Below are 18,206 nucleotides of genomic sequence, written 5' to 3'. Positions count from 1 at the left end.
CATGTGGAAACACAACGGTAACTGTATCTGACTGTTCTCGGAACGATTTGGCATGATAGTGGAAAAGCAGCAATACAGAAGATCCTGTTTGTTTTTTCTTGGCATGTAGCTGTTTGTTATAAGATGATTAGCTTGGGTCGATGATGATTCATTGCTACGCATAGATTTATTTTATTATTACAGTGTAATTTTTCAAGTGACAATTCTCTGTGAACCAATTAGCATTCAGCAGCAAGTCTATCTCCACATTTAGTACTGTACTGTTATGGTAGTTACCCTTACAGTATAATAGGGTCTCTAAAGCCTGGTTTATACTTCTGCGTCAAGTGACCGGCGCAACTCACGGCGCAGGCAACGCGCGTGGCTGTGCATTTATACTTCTGCACGCTGTCTTTGTTGGTCTGCATTAACACTTCCGAAACACTAGTGGGCAGTGAGGTGTAAATGTTCCTCTGTGTCGAGTTTCTTCGCTTCTGTTTTGCTATTCTGAACACTTCCTGGATGTACAAGTGGCTCAAACTCGCTCATTTTGAGGCAGGAACTGGCGGACGTGCAACAACTTTAACCATGAGGTAAACACAGAACAAAACTTTCCATCCGGAGCTTCTTCACGGGACTCCACACTTGTAAACAATCGCTCGCGCTATTCGCGCGGCTCTCGGTCCCGCCCAGACTCGTCTGCGCTAGCAAGCCGACTAATCACAGAGCTTGCGCTACGCGTCGTTGCGACGTGTAGTTCCAATTTTGAGAGGTGCACGTCAGTGACGGCGACGGCCACGGCGAAGGGCTATGCGTCAGCGCCGTAGCATACGCCGGTGTTTGACGCAGAAGTATAAATCAGCCTTAAAAGTGGTACGGTACAGTTTGGTTTATTGGTACTTCTGACAGTGGAAACAGAAATGACTACCGGTATGTAATGTACTGAATTTTACCGCACTGTAGAAACAAGGTTGAAATTAAACTCTTCAGGACCAAACTTGAAACTTGGAAATGCCTAATTTAACTTGGAGTTTGTACATTGCCAGTTTCACATTTTACGTCAGTTACATTGTTTGTTGTTCTTATTTCATTTACTCATCTATCGATTTATCTACATTTTATCATTTATTATGTTGTCTTTTTTATTCATTAAAGGCCAGTGTACCATGTCAATAAGGAATTTACATTTTCATTGTTATTTTACAGCTAAATGTGTTTCTGTTAGGATAAAGTTATCCAATAAAATAGTTTTTTTCCAAGTCTTTTCTACGTGGTTATTTTAAAGCAACTGGAAAGTATTCTATTATTTTAAGTATTAAGTATGTTATTTATTCCCACACTATTTACATATTTATATACATTTCATATATATATGCTCTATATATATAATATATATAATATATATATATATATATATATATATATATATATATATATTTTTTTTTTTTTTTTTTCTTCTTACACATACATTTTTTGTTAGAGTGAGTGAGGGAGATATCTAATATAAACCTGCAGAGTAAACTAGTTTGCTCCTGAGTTGTGTTGTTTATGAAATATAGGCTAAATTATAATTAAACTTGACAAAAGGGACAACCTAAGATGTATTTAGAGTTGTATTTTGAAGTATAAACATATAATTAAAGTCAACCTCTCCTTACATAGATGTTTATTGGCATCCATTTATTTCAGATAATGATACTAAGACCTAAGCGATATGACACAATGCATAAATGTGCATTAAACACTTAAAGTCAGTGTGTTTGTTGCCTCATTACAATGAGATGCATCAAATTTAACTTTTAATATTATTTAAATTCAATAATATATTCAGACACCACCGAAGAACAATTTTTACCCAGAAAAAAAGCTGACATAGAGAATGCAAAATATTGTGCAAAATAAATGTACATTTAAATAGAATATACTCTAAAACATATTAAAGGAATAGTCGGAAACACAAAGCCGGGACGATTGGTTTGATAACTTCAGACCGGTGTAAATAGATGATCGGGGTTCAGTGTTTCACATTATAAATAAGGAAAAATCTGAAAAAAAGAAGGCTTCTGCAATATAGGGAATATTAATCTGTAATTTTAATTTAGTTTTATAACTTCAGCCTGTGTCCATGTTGCGTTAACTTACCATCAGTTGTGTTCTGGCATCATTTTTAAGGGCTGGTCCACTACAATATCATATTTTAATCTTTAGTTGATGTGTAATGTACTGTAGCTGTGTGAACATAAACTAAAGCTCTGAATGTAAGATGCTCAAAGTTCAATGCAAAGGGAGACTTTAGCTTTTACAGTTAGCTTATGTTAGGTCCCATGTGGGACCTGTTTGTATGCGTGTTTGTTATTTACAGATTCTGCGTGATGATTGCAGATTGGTGAGTGGGTCATCCCACCTGAGACTCATCTCGTGGTGTTTATAAGGTGTCCGGCATTCTGTCTGGGAGAGGTCGATTAGCCGGACGTCTCTGCTTGGCGCTTTTGATTTATTTTTGTGTTTGGATCATGAGCTCAGTACACTTCCATACACATGCTTTTCACTACTGACTTTCACCTATACTGACTTTGATTGCTTTAAATACTTTTGTTAATTATACGTTTTGTTAATAAATTATTTCTCTTTTCAATTTACCTGGTCCGTATTGTCTCTCTAATGTTGCAACTTTGAGCCGGTTGTAACATATGGGGGCTCGTTTTATTGAGAGGCATGCGGACCGGTAATTGTTAAGGAGAATTAGGTGCATGTTTTGGCAGAGCAGAGCATTCATTTGGCTTCGGACAGGTAAGTTCAGCTCATAATATGTTTTGGAGATCCCCGGAGAGGTTATTGTTTTTTTAATTTTTTTGGTGTTTTCCTGGGTTAAGTGCACGGCCGTTGTTGCATTTCTGAGCCGACAGTTCAGCTGTGCACCAGCGGTATTAGCTGCTTAAAGAGGCTTGACTCTTAGGAAAACACAGAAGAGTTAGGTAAGTTTAGTTAGTGGGAAATGTGGGTTAGTTAGGGGGATATTTGATTATGAGCCGATTGCTTATGTCCGAAGTTTAGATGTAAGTCGTAAGTATTTATTAGTACTGCATTTGGGTAAGTTTATTCTTTGGGATGATTTCGTTGGAAGATTTTGTAAGTTCTTCATCAGAGGAGAAGTTAAATTTGTGTTCGAAGCTACAGCTGTGGGACATTGTTGATAACTATAAATTAACGGGAATTGATAAGCGGTTGCGAAAAAATGAATTGAGAGCTTTGATTAAGAGCGCATTAGTTGATTGTGGCGTGTTAATTCCGGTATCTGAGACTGCTGATGAGGGAATGGGTAGTTTGATTTTTCGGAGAGTAATTTATTGTTTGAACAGCGAAAAGAATTATTAGAGTTGAGACAGGCTCATGAAAAAGAAATGTACAAGCAGGCAACGGAGCGCGAGCGAGAACTAAAAGAAAAGGAGGTTGAATTGGCGAGATTAAAGGCAGAGGAGTTGGTAAAACAGCGTGAAATCGAATATGAAAAACCTAAACATGATTAAAAATTAGAACTAGAACCTAAAGTTCGTTGACGAACTTTGATGTTGGCTTGAGAAAGCCAACGTGACTGCGCCGGGGACTCAAAGGCAGTTGGCAGGAAGCACAGCGGTTGAGAAGTGGTTGCTAGGCGGTTGCTAAGGTGTAGCTAAGGCATTCCTAGGTAGTTGCTAGGGTGTTCTGAGTGGTTTCTAGGCTGTTGCTAGGGTCCACTGGACTGTTAATCGGAAGGCCTCATTTACATTTTTGATCAAATCGAGAGAGAGAGAGAGAGAGAGAGAGGACTGATTTGTTCAGGTTGTTTAATGCAGATCACTATAGTATAGTTAGTATTTATAGTATATATTATAATCTGAACAAAATTACATTATAATAAATATCATATGAAGAAAAATATTACATTAAAATACTAATGAAACAATAGCACATGCATTTAGTTAATTTGTCTTTTACTTAATCAGTCTTATAATTTTTGCAGTTAATATAGAGTACAGTCAATTTACAGTAATTTGCAGCATTATATATATAGTTATAGTTATATAGTTATATATACAGTTTACAGGAAGAAAATCGCATTAAATACAATATTATAGGACGTCTTCATCACGTGGTTAATTCTGACCAATGACGTTGTTCCACCCCACTGGCCACTAACACAATGTTATAATCGTAATATTTAGTTGTCATCACCTGGGTGATTTTATTTATTTTTTGGTACAGCATAGACCAAAAGCTTGGCTTTCATTGTCATTATCACAAGTGAGGAGAAGGCTCTTTTGCGGCACAGAATATTGTTTTGAAAGAAATATCTGAAGTAAACTTATGTTTTTGCCAACATAAAAGGGGGATTAAGAAATAATCCTTATAACCCTAACCATAAATGTGTGTATGTGTTATATATGTATATATGTATGTATATATATACATACATATATACAGTTGAAGTCAGAATTATTAACCCCCTTTTGATTTTTTTTTCCCTTTTTTAATATTTCCCAAATTTTGTTTAACTGTGCAAGGAAATTTTCACTGTATGTTAGGACTGCGTTGTTTTGTTTGTGTTTGATTTTGATTCTAGATTGGGGGCGTGCCTTCAGCGCACCTGATGCTGGTCAGCGCCCTTATTTAAACCCCGGCAGAGAGTTTGTCGGGGCCGCTGTCCATTCACTTGGCAGTTGGCCAGAGCCGCGCTCCTATTTGGCCTTTATGCTTTCTTTCGCATCCATACACTATCACTGACAACATTTACAGCATCCATACATTTGCATTTCACACTGATTGAATATACTGATACTGATATTTTGATTATATAATTTAAATTGAGCTAAATAAATATTCTTTTTGATCATACTTCTCCTTGTCGTCTCCCTCATTATGTTACATCCTTGAGCCAGGTGTAACATATGGGGGCTCGTCCGGGATTAGACGAGCATATTAGAACGTGTCATACATGCCAAGTGACCGGAAAACCTAATCAGCCACTGAAACCAGCCCCACTGTATTCCATTCCTCCAGTAGAGCAGCCCTTTGAATATTTGTTAATAGACTGTGTTGGTCCGTTACCTCCCTCAAAATCGGGAAGTAAATTCCTTCTAACAGTAATGTGTCAAAGTACTCGGTATCCAGCGGCTTACGCGTTGCGTAATATCACTACCCGGTCCGTAGTAAAAGCCCTGTCTCAATTCATTTCCATCTTCGGTATTCCAAAGGTCATTCAAAGTGACCAAGGAACGAACTTTACTTCAAAAATGTTCGCAGAGATTTTAAAGCAATTAGGAGTTAAACATCATCGTTCCAGTGCGCAGCATCCTCAGAGTCAAGGGGTGCTGGAGAGATTTCACCAAACACTGAAGTGTCTTTTGCGGGCGTATTGTGTCGAATTAAATCGCGACTGGGAAGAAGGGCTTCCGTGGCTTTTGTTAGCATCAAGGGAGGTCACGCAATTTAGTTTGGGCTTTAGCCCAAATGATTTAGTCTTCGGCCACAAAATTCGAGGTTTACTTTCTGTTCTCGGCAATCAGTTAAAAGGCAAACAACCACCACAAAGCTTACTTGAATATGTGAATGGGTTTAAAAGGCGCTTGATTTTAGCTGGTCAGGCAGCTAAAGAGAATTTGGAGAAGGCACAGATAAAAATGAAAACTCTTTTTGATCGTCGGTCTGAGCAGCGCGTATTTAAACCGGGGGATCAGGTTTTGGCGTTGCTGTCACTAGTGAGCTCTCCGTTCTGCGCAAAGTTTGTGGGACCGTATACTGTAGTGCGTGCATTGTCTGATCTTAATTATGAAATTGCAACTCCAGACAGAAAGAAAAAACCCAAATTTGCCATGTAAATCTGCTGAAACCCTTTTTCTCCAGAGATTGTCAAGCTGATATCAAATCCTCCGGGGTGATCAGTCCGGCGATTGAGGCGCTGGGACAGTCCTCCGCAGGAGACCGGGAGGGGGGTAAGTTTTTAGATGATGCTGTAGTGCCACCTCGATTAAAAAATTCTGAGACTTTGAAAGAGTTGGAGGATTTGTTGTCTCATCTAACTGTTGTGCAGCGAGCGGAGCTGTCACATTTGATCCGAGAGTTTCCATCATTATTTGGGGATGTTCCATCACAAACGCATCTTATAGAGCTTGATGTGGGTGATGCTTCATGCAAACGCCAGCGTTTTTATCGTGTCCCTTTTGATAAATGCATTAAATTAGAGTCCGAGATTCAGCACATGCTGAAGAATAACATTGCAAAACTGTGGTGTTCGAGTTGGGCATCGCCGAGGTTACCTTGTCACGTGCCCCTGTGGTGGAGTGATGAGGCGGTATTTTTGGTCTCCCACTGATGTCCCTGACCTACTCCTGTATGTATGTTATAGTTATTATTTGATTTAATTTGATGTGGGATTATTTTTTAGGGGGGTGTGTTAGGACTGCGTTGTTTTGTTTGTGTGTTTGATTTTGATTCTAGATTGGGGGCGTGCCTTCAGCGCACCTGATGCTGGTCAGCGCCCTTATTTAAACCCCGGCAGAGAGTTTGTCGGGGCCGCTGTCCATTCACTTGGCAGTTGGCCAGAGCCGCGCTCCTATTTGGCCTTTATGCTTTCTTTCGCATCCATACACTATCACTGACAACATTTACAGCATCCATACATTTGCATTTCACACTGATTGAACATACTGATACTGATATTTTGATTATATAATTTAAATTGAGCTAAATAAATATTCTTTTTGATCATACTTCTCCTTGTCGTCTCCCTCATTATGTTACATCCTTGAGCCAGGTGTAACACTGTATGTCTGATAATATTTTTTCTTCTTGAGAAAGTCTTATTTGTTTTATTTCGGCTGGAATAAAAGCAGTTATTAATTATTTAAAAACTATTTTTGGGACACAATTATTTGCCCCTTTAAGCAATTTTTTTTTGATAGTCTACAGAACAAACCATCGTTATACAATAACTTGCCTAATTACCCTAACCTGCCTAGTTCACCTTATTAACCTAGTTAAGGCTTTAAATGTCACTTTAAGCTGTATAGAAGTGTCTTGAAAAATATCAAGTCAAATATTATTTACTGTCATCATGGCAAAGATAAAATAAAGAAGTTATTAGAAATGAGTTATTAAAACTTCCCTCCATTAAACAGAAATTGGGGAAAAAATAAACAGGGGAGCTAATAATTCTGACTTCAACTGTATGTATATATATGTATATACACACACTTTATTTTACCTGTTTGTAAATAATTGTTCTTAACATTTTTGCTTTAAAACATTATAATACTGTTTGGATTTTCCCCCCATAATAATAAATTGTGAACATTGCAGTGTAAATTGCAATCCAGACGTTACAGAGAGAAATTGATGCAGCAACAGCAGAGCATATTAAGGGGATATAAAAAATCTCCATACATTGTATGTGTATATATATATATTCACTATTTTAAAATACATTTTCTTTGCTGTGTGTTTTTATTGGTTATGATGCTGTTTGGATGTTTTATTTTTGCACAATAAATAAAATGTGATTTAAAAAGTGCAAACATTGTCTTTGTTAGAATTTACACGTGATTATAAAGACGTTCAGGTCCGACCGCACCGAATGGAAAGAAATTGTAGGTTTTGAAGATGGATTATTAGTTTTGTAGCAAGGACATAGCTGTTTTAGTGGGTTAAATACAGATGAAAAATAAAGTTAGAATGATTTTATATTCAATATGTTTATTGTATAATATACGTGAATGTTCGCATGGCTTTCATTTTCATTATCACAAGTAGAGGAGTCAGCACGGATAACTCCGGATATCTCCGCCTCTTAAAGGAGCAGTGCCTCTTAAAGGGCCAGTACTAAATTACAAAGGGCTCAAAAATGGTTCTCTGGCGCCATCTCGTGGACACTCTGACAAGCTTTTTGTTTGAATGTTACAAATTTAATATAAAAAAAATATTTATAGGAAAACTGTTATTTATAATTACACCAAATAAATATGACAATTATCAGTAATTTCAAACACATCTTTTGGCCAAATTTGAGGATTGTATACTTTTTTATATGCCCAAAATACTCGATACAATTTTTTAATTAAAAAAAATTTAATTAAAAAACTACAAATCTTATCGGCATGAGGACATACAGCAACCATCTCATGAGCAGTAGGCAGCTTTTGACCAAATTTGGGGCTTGTAGCATCTAAGCCCTGGGAGGAGAAGCGATTGCTTTTTTTTGGTCAGAAGCCGGAATAATAATAATAATAATAATAATAATAACTAGAACCTAAAGTTCGTAGACAAACTTTGATGTTGGCTTGAGAAAGCCAACGTGACTGCGCCGGGGACTCAAAGGCAGTTGGCAGGAAGCACAGCGGTTGAGAAGTGGTTGCTAGGCGGTTGCTAAGATGTTGCTAAGGCATTCCTTGGTAGTTGCTAGGGTGTTCTGAGTGGTTTCTAGGCTGTTGCTAGGGTCCACTGGACTTTTAATCGGAAGGCCTCATTTACATTTTTGATCAAATCGAGAGAGAGAGAGAGAGAGAGAGAGAGAGAGAGGACTGATTTGTTCAGGTTGTTTAATGCAGATCACTATAGTATAGTTAGTATTTATAGTATATATAATAATCTGAACAAAATTACATTATAATAAATATCATATGAAGAAAAATATTAAATTAAAATACTAATGAAACAATAGCACATACATTTAGTTAGTTTGTCTTTTATTTAATCAGTCTTATAATTTTTGCAGTTAATATAGAGTACAGTCAATTTACAGTAATTTGCAGCATTATATATATAGTTATAGTTATATAGTTATATATACAGTTTACAGGAAGAAAATCGCATTAAATACAATATTATAGGACGTCTTCATCACGTGGTTAATTCTGACCAATGACGTTGTTCCACCCCACTGGCCACTAACACAATGTTATAATCGTAATATTTAGTTGTCATCACCTGGGTGATTTTTTTTTTTTTTGGTACAGCATAGACCAAAAGCTTGGCTTTCATTGTCATTATCACAAGTGAGGAGAAGGCTTTTTTGCGGCACAGAATATTGTTTTGAAAGAAATATCTGAAGTAAACTTATGTTTTTGCCAACATAAAAGGGGAATTAAGAAATAATCCTTATAACCCTAACCATAAATGTGTGTATGTATATATATATATATATATATATATATATATATATATATATATATATATATATATATATATACATACATACATATATACAGTTGAAGTCAGAATTATTAACCCCCATTTGATTTTTTTTTCCTTTTTAAAATATTTCCCAAATTATGTTTAACAGAGCAAGGAAATTTTCACAGTATGTCTGATAATATTTTTTCTTCTTGAGAAAGTCTTATTTGTTTTATTTCGGCTAGAATAAAAGCAGTTATTAATTATTTAAAAAACATTTTTGGGACACAATTATTTGCCCCTTTAAGCATTTTTTTATTTTTTTTGATAGTCTACAGAACAAACCATCGTTATACAATAACTTGCCTAATTACCCTAACCTGCCTAGTTCACCTTATTAACCTAGTGAAGCCTTTAAATGTGACTTTAAGCTGTATAGAAGTGTCTTGAAAAATATCAAAATATTATTTACTGTCATCATGGCAAAGATAAAATAAAGAAGTTATTAGAAATGAGTTCTTAAAACTATTATGCTTAGAAATGTGCTGAAACAATCTTCCCTCCATTAAACAGAAATTGGGGAAAAAAATAAACAGGGGAGCTAATAATTCTGACTTCAACTGTATGTATATATATGTATATACACACACTTTATTTTCACTTAATAATTGTTCTTAACATTTTTGCTTTAAAACATTATAATACTGTTTGGATTTTCCCCCCATAATAATAAATTGTGAACATTGCAGTGTAAATTGCAATCCAGATGTTACAGAGAGAAACTGATGCAGCAACAGCAGAACATATTAAGGGGATATAAAAAAAATCTTCATACACTGTATGTATATATATATATTCACTATTTTAAAATACATTTTCTTTGCTGTGTGTTTTTATTGGTTATGATGCTGTTTGGATGTTTTATTTTTGCACAATAAATAAAATGTGATTTAAAAAGTGCAAACATTGTCTTTGTTAGAATTTACACGTGATTACAACGGTATAAAGACGTTCAGGTCCGACCGGACCCAATGGAAAGAAATTGTAGGTTTTGAAGATGGATTATTAGTTTTGTGGCAAGGACATAGCTGTTTTTAGAGGGTTAAAATACAGATTAAAAATAAAGTTAGAAGGATTTGATATTAAATATGTTTATTGTATAATATACGTGAATGTTCGCATGGCTTTCATTTTCATTATCACAAGTAGAGGAGAAGGCTTTTTCACGGCACAGAATATTCTGTTTTGAAAGAAATATCTGAAGTAAAGTTATGTTTCTGCCAACATCAGAGGCATGCATTTTAAAACTCACAGGGTAGCCGACAGAAATGCATGCGGGTCGATTCCGACGCAGATGATTCTGCATTCAGATCAGTTTTATTACGCTTTATGGAATTCCCCGCGAGCATAATAAGAATGACTGATGACCAGAATTAAGTTTAACCTCACCTCGATTTTGACCACGGATCTCTCTGCCTCTTAAAGGAACACTAAATAGTGTTGTAATACTTGTATTTGTGTGTTTTCGCTGAGAAATTTTAATGTAAACAGCTTCAAATGTTGTAACAAGCACGTCTGAAATGAGCCCGAATTTCTGCACAGCCAAAACATACAGCCCGGATATCTCCGCCTCTTAAAGGGAAAGTGCCTCTTAAAGGAGCTGTAAATTCAATTCCAAAAGGGCTCAAAAATAGTCTTCTGGCGCCATCTCGTGGACACTCTGACACGCTTTATGTGTGAATTTTACAAATTTAATAAAAAAAAAATATTTATAGGAAAACTGTTATTTATAATTACACCAAATAAATATGATAATTATCTGCAATTTAAAGCACATCTTTTGGCCAAATTTGAGGATTGTATACTTTTTTATATGCCCCAAATACTCGATACAATTTTTAAATTAAAAAAATTTTTATTCAAAAACTACAAATCTTATCGGCATGAGGACATACAGCAACCATCTCATGAGCAGTAGGCAGCTTTTGACCAAATTTGGGGCTTGTAGCATCTAAGCCCTGGGAGGAGAAGCGATTGCTTTTTTTAGGTCAGAAGCCGGAATAATAATAATAATAATAATAATAATAAGAATAAGTTTAAGTAGCATTACAGTATGTTGGCTTTCTCAAGCCAACATAATAATAAGAATAAGTTTAAGTAGCATTACAGTATGTTGGCTTTCTCAAGCCAACATAATTAGATCGACAAGCTAGCGATTACCAGTTACAAATGGAACGATTAAAAATCATGGCTGATGGGAGACCCTTAGCAGACGGCGTCGGGGAACGAAATCGAGCAGGTGACTTGGTAAGCAATTTAAAGTTGCTACCAAAATTTAATGAAAAAGATCCTGAAGTTTTCTTTTCTTTATTCGAAAGTGTAGCTGATGAACGAGGTTGGTCAAGCGCTGACCGTACAATTATGTTTCAGTCAGTATTTGTGGGAAGAGCTCAAGAGGCTTATACTGCGCTTTCAGTGGAAGATCGTAGAAATTATGAAAACGTAAAATCTGCAGTAATAAATAAAGCGTTTGAATTAGTTCCTGAGGCGTATCGCATACGTTTTCGTACTTGGAAAAAAAATTACAGACAAACTCATGTTGAAGTCCTTCGTGAATTGGCTACACATTTTGATCGCTGGTGTTCCACCTCTAATGTGCGCACTTTTGAGGGGTTGCGGGAATTGATCCTTACTGAACAGCTCAAGAATATTATTCAAGAAAACATTGCCACTTATATTAATGAGAATAAGCCAGCAACTGTGAGTGAGGCTGCCGTGTTAGCCGATGATTTTGTGGTAACGCATAAAAGATGGGTGAGTGATTATCGAATGAATAGGGGTAGGAATTATCCTATTGATGAACCGAGATCAAATATTCGAAAACCTGAGTTTAAAGCAGAGAAAATGTTACACATACCATCAAGACCCATTCCTGATTCTGTGTGCAGGTATTGTTTTGAGGAGGGGCATTGGAAAAAAGAATGCCCTGTCCTAAAAAATAAGCATATGCGTAAAGGTTCAAAGTCGCAAAATAGCTCATCTGTTTTACTTGCTGATTCTGGTTACCCTGAACTTCGTTTTGAAGGGGATTCGTTTTCTGTTGAATCATGTAAAAGGCCTGAGTTAAATCCGAGTTATATTCCGTTTGTTACAGAGGGATTTGTTTCATTGACGGGAGGGAGTGAAAATGTACCCGTTAAGATCTTGCGTGACACGGGAGCTTCTGAATCTTTTATTTTAAATTCTGTTTTGCCTTTTTCCACAGAGTCTGGGTTGGGGAAGAATGTGCTGGTGCAAGGCATCACTCTTACTTGTACGGCTGTTCCTTTACACAGAGTGGTACTGCGTTCTGAGCTTGTGAATGGTGAGGTCACTATGGGTGTGCGTCCATCACTGCCAGTGGGTGGAGTAGACGTGATCTTGGGTAACATCCTAGCGGGAGAGCGCGTGTGGCCAGACGCATCTCCTCTACCCATTGTCATTACGCCGCCTGTATCTGTTGATTTCGTTGCAGGGGATTCCCATATTTTTCCATGTGCTGTGACTCGTTCTAAATTAAAATTAGATGAATCTGTGCAGGGCGATTTTAATGCAACTCCTCTGAAAAAGTGTAATTTGCCTGGTCTGTCTCTTCTTCCTACATTTTCTAGTGCAGAGCTAATAGCTGCGCAGCAGGAGGATGTTACGTTGTCTCCACTGTTCGATGCTATTTTGTCCCCTGATGAGGCGCACAGTGCAGCAGCTGGGTATTTCTTACAAGACGGGATGTTACTGCGTAAATGGATGTCTTCTAGTGAGATTTGTGGAGGTGAGCTAGTAGTACAGATTGTGGTGCCCACAAAAATGCGCACGGCTGTTCTAGAAGTGGCGCATGGTCCCGTTGGAGGTCATCTAGGTGTTAAAAAGACTTATAATCGAATACTGCGACATTTTTATTGGCCTTTGTTAAAGAGGGATGTCTCTAAATTTATTAAAACGTGCCATGTATGTCAAATGACAGGAAAGCCCAATCAGTCACTTAAAGCTGCTCCGCTGTGTCCCATACCAGTGATGGGGCAGCCTTTTGAGCATTTATTAATTGACTGTGTGGGACCTTTACCACCTTCAAGATCGGGAAGCAAGTTTTTATTGACGGTTATGTGTCAAAATACCCGATACCCTTCTGCGTTTCCGTTACGAAAGATTACTACGAAAGCTGTAGTTAAAGCTCTCTCCCAGTTCATTGCCATTTTTGGTATACCGCGAATCATTCAAAGTGATCAAGGAACAAATTTTTCCTCTAAAATGTTTGCTGAGATCTTAAAACAACTGCGAGTGCGTCATCAGCAGTCGAGTGCGTACCATCCCCAAAGTCAGGGCGCGATGGAGCGTTTCCATCAGTCATTAAAGAGTTTGCTGCGTGCGTATTGCACTGAATTAAATTGCAACTGGGAGGAGGGATTACCGTGGCTTCTTTTGGCAGCTAGAGAAGTAATCCAGTCTAGTTTAGGCTTCAGCCCAAATGATTTGGTATTTGCACATAAAATTCGGGGCCCGTTAGCACTGTTAAAAGATTGTTTAAAGGGGGAGGAGCCGCCGAGAAGTCTTTTGGACTACGTTAATGGGTTTAGGAGGAGATTGGTCCTTGCGGGTCAGACAGCGCGAGAGAATTTAGAGAAGAAACAGGAAAAAATGAAGCAGTTATTTGACCGTAATTCTGAAGTCCGTGAGTTTTCTCCTGAGGATCAGGTGCTTGCGCTGTTGCCTTTGCCTGCTTCACCTTTTCGAGCAAAATTTTCAGGCCCTTATATAGTTACTCGCCGCATATCCGAGTTAAATTATTTTATTTCAACCCCAGATCGAAAGAAAAGTGAGCAGTTGTGCCACGTAAATTTGTTGAAACCATATTATTCCCGTGATCAGACTGATTGTAAAACATCTGCTGTGTTAACGGTTTCTCAGACAGATGAAATTGTACTGGAGATGGAGGAAGATGAGGCTCCAACTGATTGTGTGCTGCAACCGAGGTTATCCAATACAGAGACGCTTCTTAATTTAGAGAATTTAATGCGCCATCTAACTATTTCTCAGAAGGGAGAATTAATAAAGCTGATACACGAATTTCCAGAGTTGTTTGGCGATGTTCCATCTCGCACCCATTTGATCGAACATGATGTGGATGTTGGTGACGCAACACCTGTTCGTCAGCCACGGGTAAAGCAACAGGCGTTAGAGGCTGAAGTTCAGTATTTGCTTGATAATAACTTGGCAAAACCATCTTGTTCTAGTTGGGCTTCACCTTGTTTATTGGTAAAAAAAATCTGATGATTCATATCGATTTTGTACAGATTATCGAAAGATAAATAAGATCACTAAACCTGATGCTTTTCCACTTCCCAGAGTCGAAGACTGCGTGGATCAAGTAGGGGCTGCTAAATTCGTAAGTAAATTCGACCTGTTAAAGGGTTATTATCAAATTCCGTTAACACCTCGAGCGCAAGAGATCACTGCGTTTGTGACTTCTTACGGATTATATTCCTATTCTGTAATGAGCTTCGGATTGCGAAACGCTCCGGCAACGTTTCAAAGATTAATGAATCGGGTTGTGTCAGGACTTTCAGGTTGTGCAGTCTATTTAGACGAAGTAGTTGTTTGTAGCGATACATGGGAACAACATCTGGAGCGTGTTCGTGCTTTATTTTTGCGGTTATTGGAAGCGAAACTCACAGTAAATTTGGCCAAGTGCGAGTTTGCCAAGGCTACTGTGTTCTATTTGGGAAGGGAAGTCGGACATGGTTACGTGCGTCCCTTGAAAGAGAAGGTGCGGGCAATTGAGGGGTTCCCCATCCCATCTACAAAAAAGGATTTAATGCGTTTTTTGGGAATGGCGGGCTATTATCGAGGGTTTTGCCCAAATTTTTCTTCTGTAGTAGCCCCATTAACAAATCTATTAAAAGCGTCTGTTCCATTAGTTTGGTCCTCTGGTTGCCAGCAAGCATTTAACAATGTTAAACTTCTGCTTTCCTCAAATCCAGTTCTTGTTGCACCGCAGTTTGACAAGCCATTTATGATCCAGGTGGATGCGAGTCAGATTGGGGCAGGTGCAGTTCTTTTGCAAACTGGGTTGGATGGTGTGGACCACCCAGTTTGTTATTTCTCAAGGAAATTTAACTCCTATCAGGTAAACTACTGTTATTGAGAAGGAGACACTTGCTTTAATATGGGCACTCCAATATTTTGAAGTTTATGTGGGAGGTGGTTCTCAAGTTGTTGTATTTTCAGATCATAATCCGTTAATTTTTCTACATACACTAAAAAGTCCCAGTCAGAGATTGATGCGGTGGGTTTTGTTTTTACAACCCTATAATTTGTTAATTAAACACATAAGGGGTACGGACAATGTGTTTGCTGACTGTTTGTCTCGAGCTCATTCTGAGTGATGTGACTGAGTGGGTAAGTTGTCTGGTAGTCTTGTTGTATCTCTTCTTTTTCTTAAATGCTTTCAGGATCCGGTTTGCTGGAGGAGAGGAGATGGGGCAGGAGTATGCCAAACTGTAGCTTTACTTTATACCGTTTCATCCTAAGAAAATTTAAGCAGTACTAATGTTTAAAGTTTAGAGAGAACAAAATAGGGAAAAAATAGTATAAAAATTGAAGAGAAATTATTGGTATTTGTGGCATTTATATATTTTTTCTTTTTTTAGGGGGGGAGATGTTAGGTCCCATGTGGGACCTGTTTGTATGCGTGTTTGTTATTTGCAGATTCTGCGTGATGATTGCAGATTGGTGAGTGGGTCATCCCACCTGAGACTCATCTCGAGTTGTTTATAAGGAGTCCGGCATTCTGTCTGGGAGAGCTCGATTAGCCGGACGTCTCTGCTTGGCGCTTTTGATTTATTTTTGTGTTTGGATCATGAGCTCAGTACACTTCCATACACATGCTTTTCACTACTGACTTTCACCTATACTGACTTTGATTGCTTTAAATACTTTTGTTAATTATACGTTTTGTTAATAAATCATTTCTCTTTTCAATTTACCTGGTCTGTATTGTCTCTCTAATGTTGCAACTTTGAGCCGGTTGTAACAATTAGCAAAGCCTACAGCAAACAGAGTTTGGGGTCTACAAAAAATACATCCGGGCTAGTGAGATCACAAGGGCTTCCGGTTACACGCATTCACCACGTTCATACACCCCTTGCAGAGAAGGGCTGTGGTCAGAGGTGTCGTAATGTTAAAGCAGTAAAAGTTAATGGCATCCAAATGTTGCTTTTTCCACAGAGCTTCTTCTGTTTCTGTATTTGAGCTACCAAAGGACACGACACAAAGACAGAAGTGCTAACAGTTCAATATTAATTATGTTCCAGAGAATTATAATAAAATATATAGCTCTAGCATTTGACAAAGGACAGCTTCCAAAATCTCTCCCAGTTCAGTGCTGGATTCTGCTAAGAACTCTTCCAATTAGGGCTGTGCAATTAATCGAAAATCCGGTTTCGATTTCGATTTTGGCTTCTAACGATTATGAGACACCATTAATCGAGATAAACGATTATTGCTTCATTTACCGCCCCCTTTCCAGTTGTACACTTGTTGCTCTTAAAAGCGCGAAAGACCGCATGATTTTGTGTGCCGAGCACACAGAACAGATGCATGCAGTCAGCATTCGGTCTCAATCGCACACTGAGACGAGGAGTGCGCACACATCTAAAGTCATCTTAACGTGAGCGCTTTAATGGTCAAATAGGTGTCAAAACGCGGTGTTTAGTGATTTATATTAACCCTCATTTGTGTAATAAACAAACAAGTTAAGAATCAAAAGACACGTGAAAGAGAAACAATTAAAGAGACAGCAGGCGATAATCCTTCTGCCGCCTGTTTTTGTCATTAATCAAACAACAAATGAAGAACATGCCTATCTACTCTTGACTGAAGGACTTTTTTAGCTAAAGTGTTTCTTACAGTGAAGACGCTTAAAGCACAGTTTGTTTCATATTTTTATTCTATTGTATTGATTTCTCTTTCCTTTGCAGGGTGGAAAATAACTATATATACAGTTGAAGTCAGAAATATTAGCCCTCCTGAATATTAGCAACCCTTTTCCCCCCAATTTCTGTTTCTTGTTTTAATAACTCATCTCTAATAACTGATTTATTTTTATCATTGTCATGATGACAGCACATAATATTTGACTAAATATTTTTCAAAATACATTCATTCAGATCCAAAGTGCGATTTAAAGGCTTAATTAGTGTAATTAGGCAGGTCATTGTATGACGTTAGTTTCTTCTGCAGACAATCAAAAAATATATTGCTTAAGGGGGCTCATATTATAGACTTTAAGATTGGTTTCAAAATATTTAAACTTACTTTTAAAATAAAAGAAAAAAGCCTTTCTCCCATAATTTGGGAAATATTTATTTTGAAAAAAAATTCTCAGGAGCGCTAATAATTTTGACTTTAACAGTAATTGTTTTGAATAATCGTGATTACAATTATGAAAAAAATAATCGTGATTATGATTTTTCCCAAAATCAAGCAGCCCTACCTCCAATCATAATACCAGAAGCTGTGGACTGTGGGCCACAACCTGTAGGTGTTTTTTTTTTTTTTTGTTAAAATTGATCCATTACATGCACAGTTTCTAGCGTTGACGGTATGTTGTAGGGGGGACATAAACAAGAATGTAAACAGAGGGAAATGCTGTTTGGCACCGCTAACAATTTAGCTACAAATTCATATTTATCCGTCAAACCAATGTAAACACCCACAATCTTCTGCAGTGTCTCTCTTTGCTGCCACCTTCAGTGTCTCTATATGTGGCCGCTTTCCGTGCGTTCTACATCTTAAATAACAAACACAAAAGATATGTCAAGGTTTCATATTACTTACACATGCTTATTTTAAATATGTGAAAGACACTTGTCAGATTTTATTTTATAGAGCAGGCGTGAGGTTTAGCTGTGTCCTCTTCATTTTCTGTCTGATTCAGCCCCAAACTGATTCAGCTAACAGTGACTACAATGACAGTGTTGACACTGCACAAAATCGCTTGCTTATAGAGGCGTGACACTTTTCCTAATGACGTGGAGCCAATCTGCGAA

The 18,206-nt window shown here is 37.5% G+C and overlaps 1 protein-coding gene across 1 annotated transcript in view; it reads right to left on the bottom strand.

The window, feature by feature from the left end:
- LOC141381111 (zinc-binding protein A33-like) overlaps window positions 1–18,206 on the bottom strand; it is a 397,850-nt gene that overhangs the window by 146,724 nt on the left and 232,920 nt on the right. The window lies entirely within an intron of this gene.

The sequence above is a fragment of the Danio rerio genome, chromosome 3, assembly GCF_049306965.1.
Source record: "Danio rerio strain Tuebingen ecotype United States chromosome 3, GRCz12tu, whole genome shotgun sequence".
In the NCBI taxonomy this organism is placed as follows: Eukaryota; Metazoa; Chordata; class Actinopteri; order Cypriniformes; family Danionidae; genus Danio; species Danio rerio.
The sequence above is the reverse complement of the archived record's forward strand: the minus strand, read 5'-3'. Positions and strand labels throughout refer to the sequence as shown.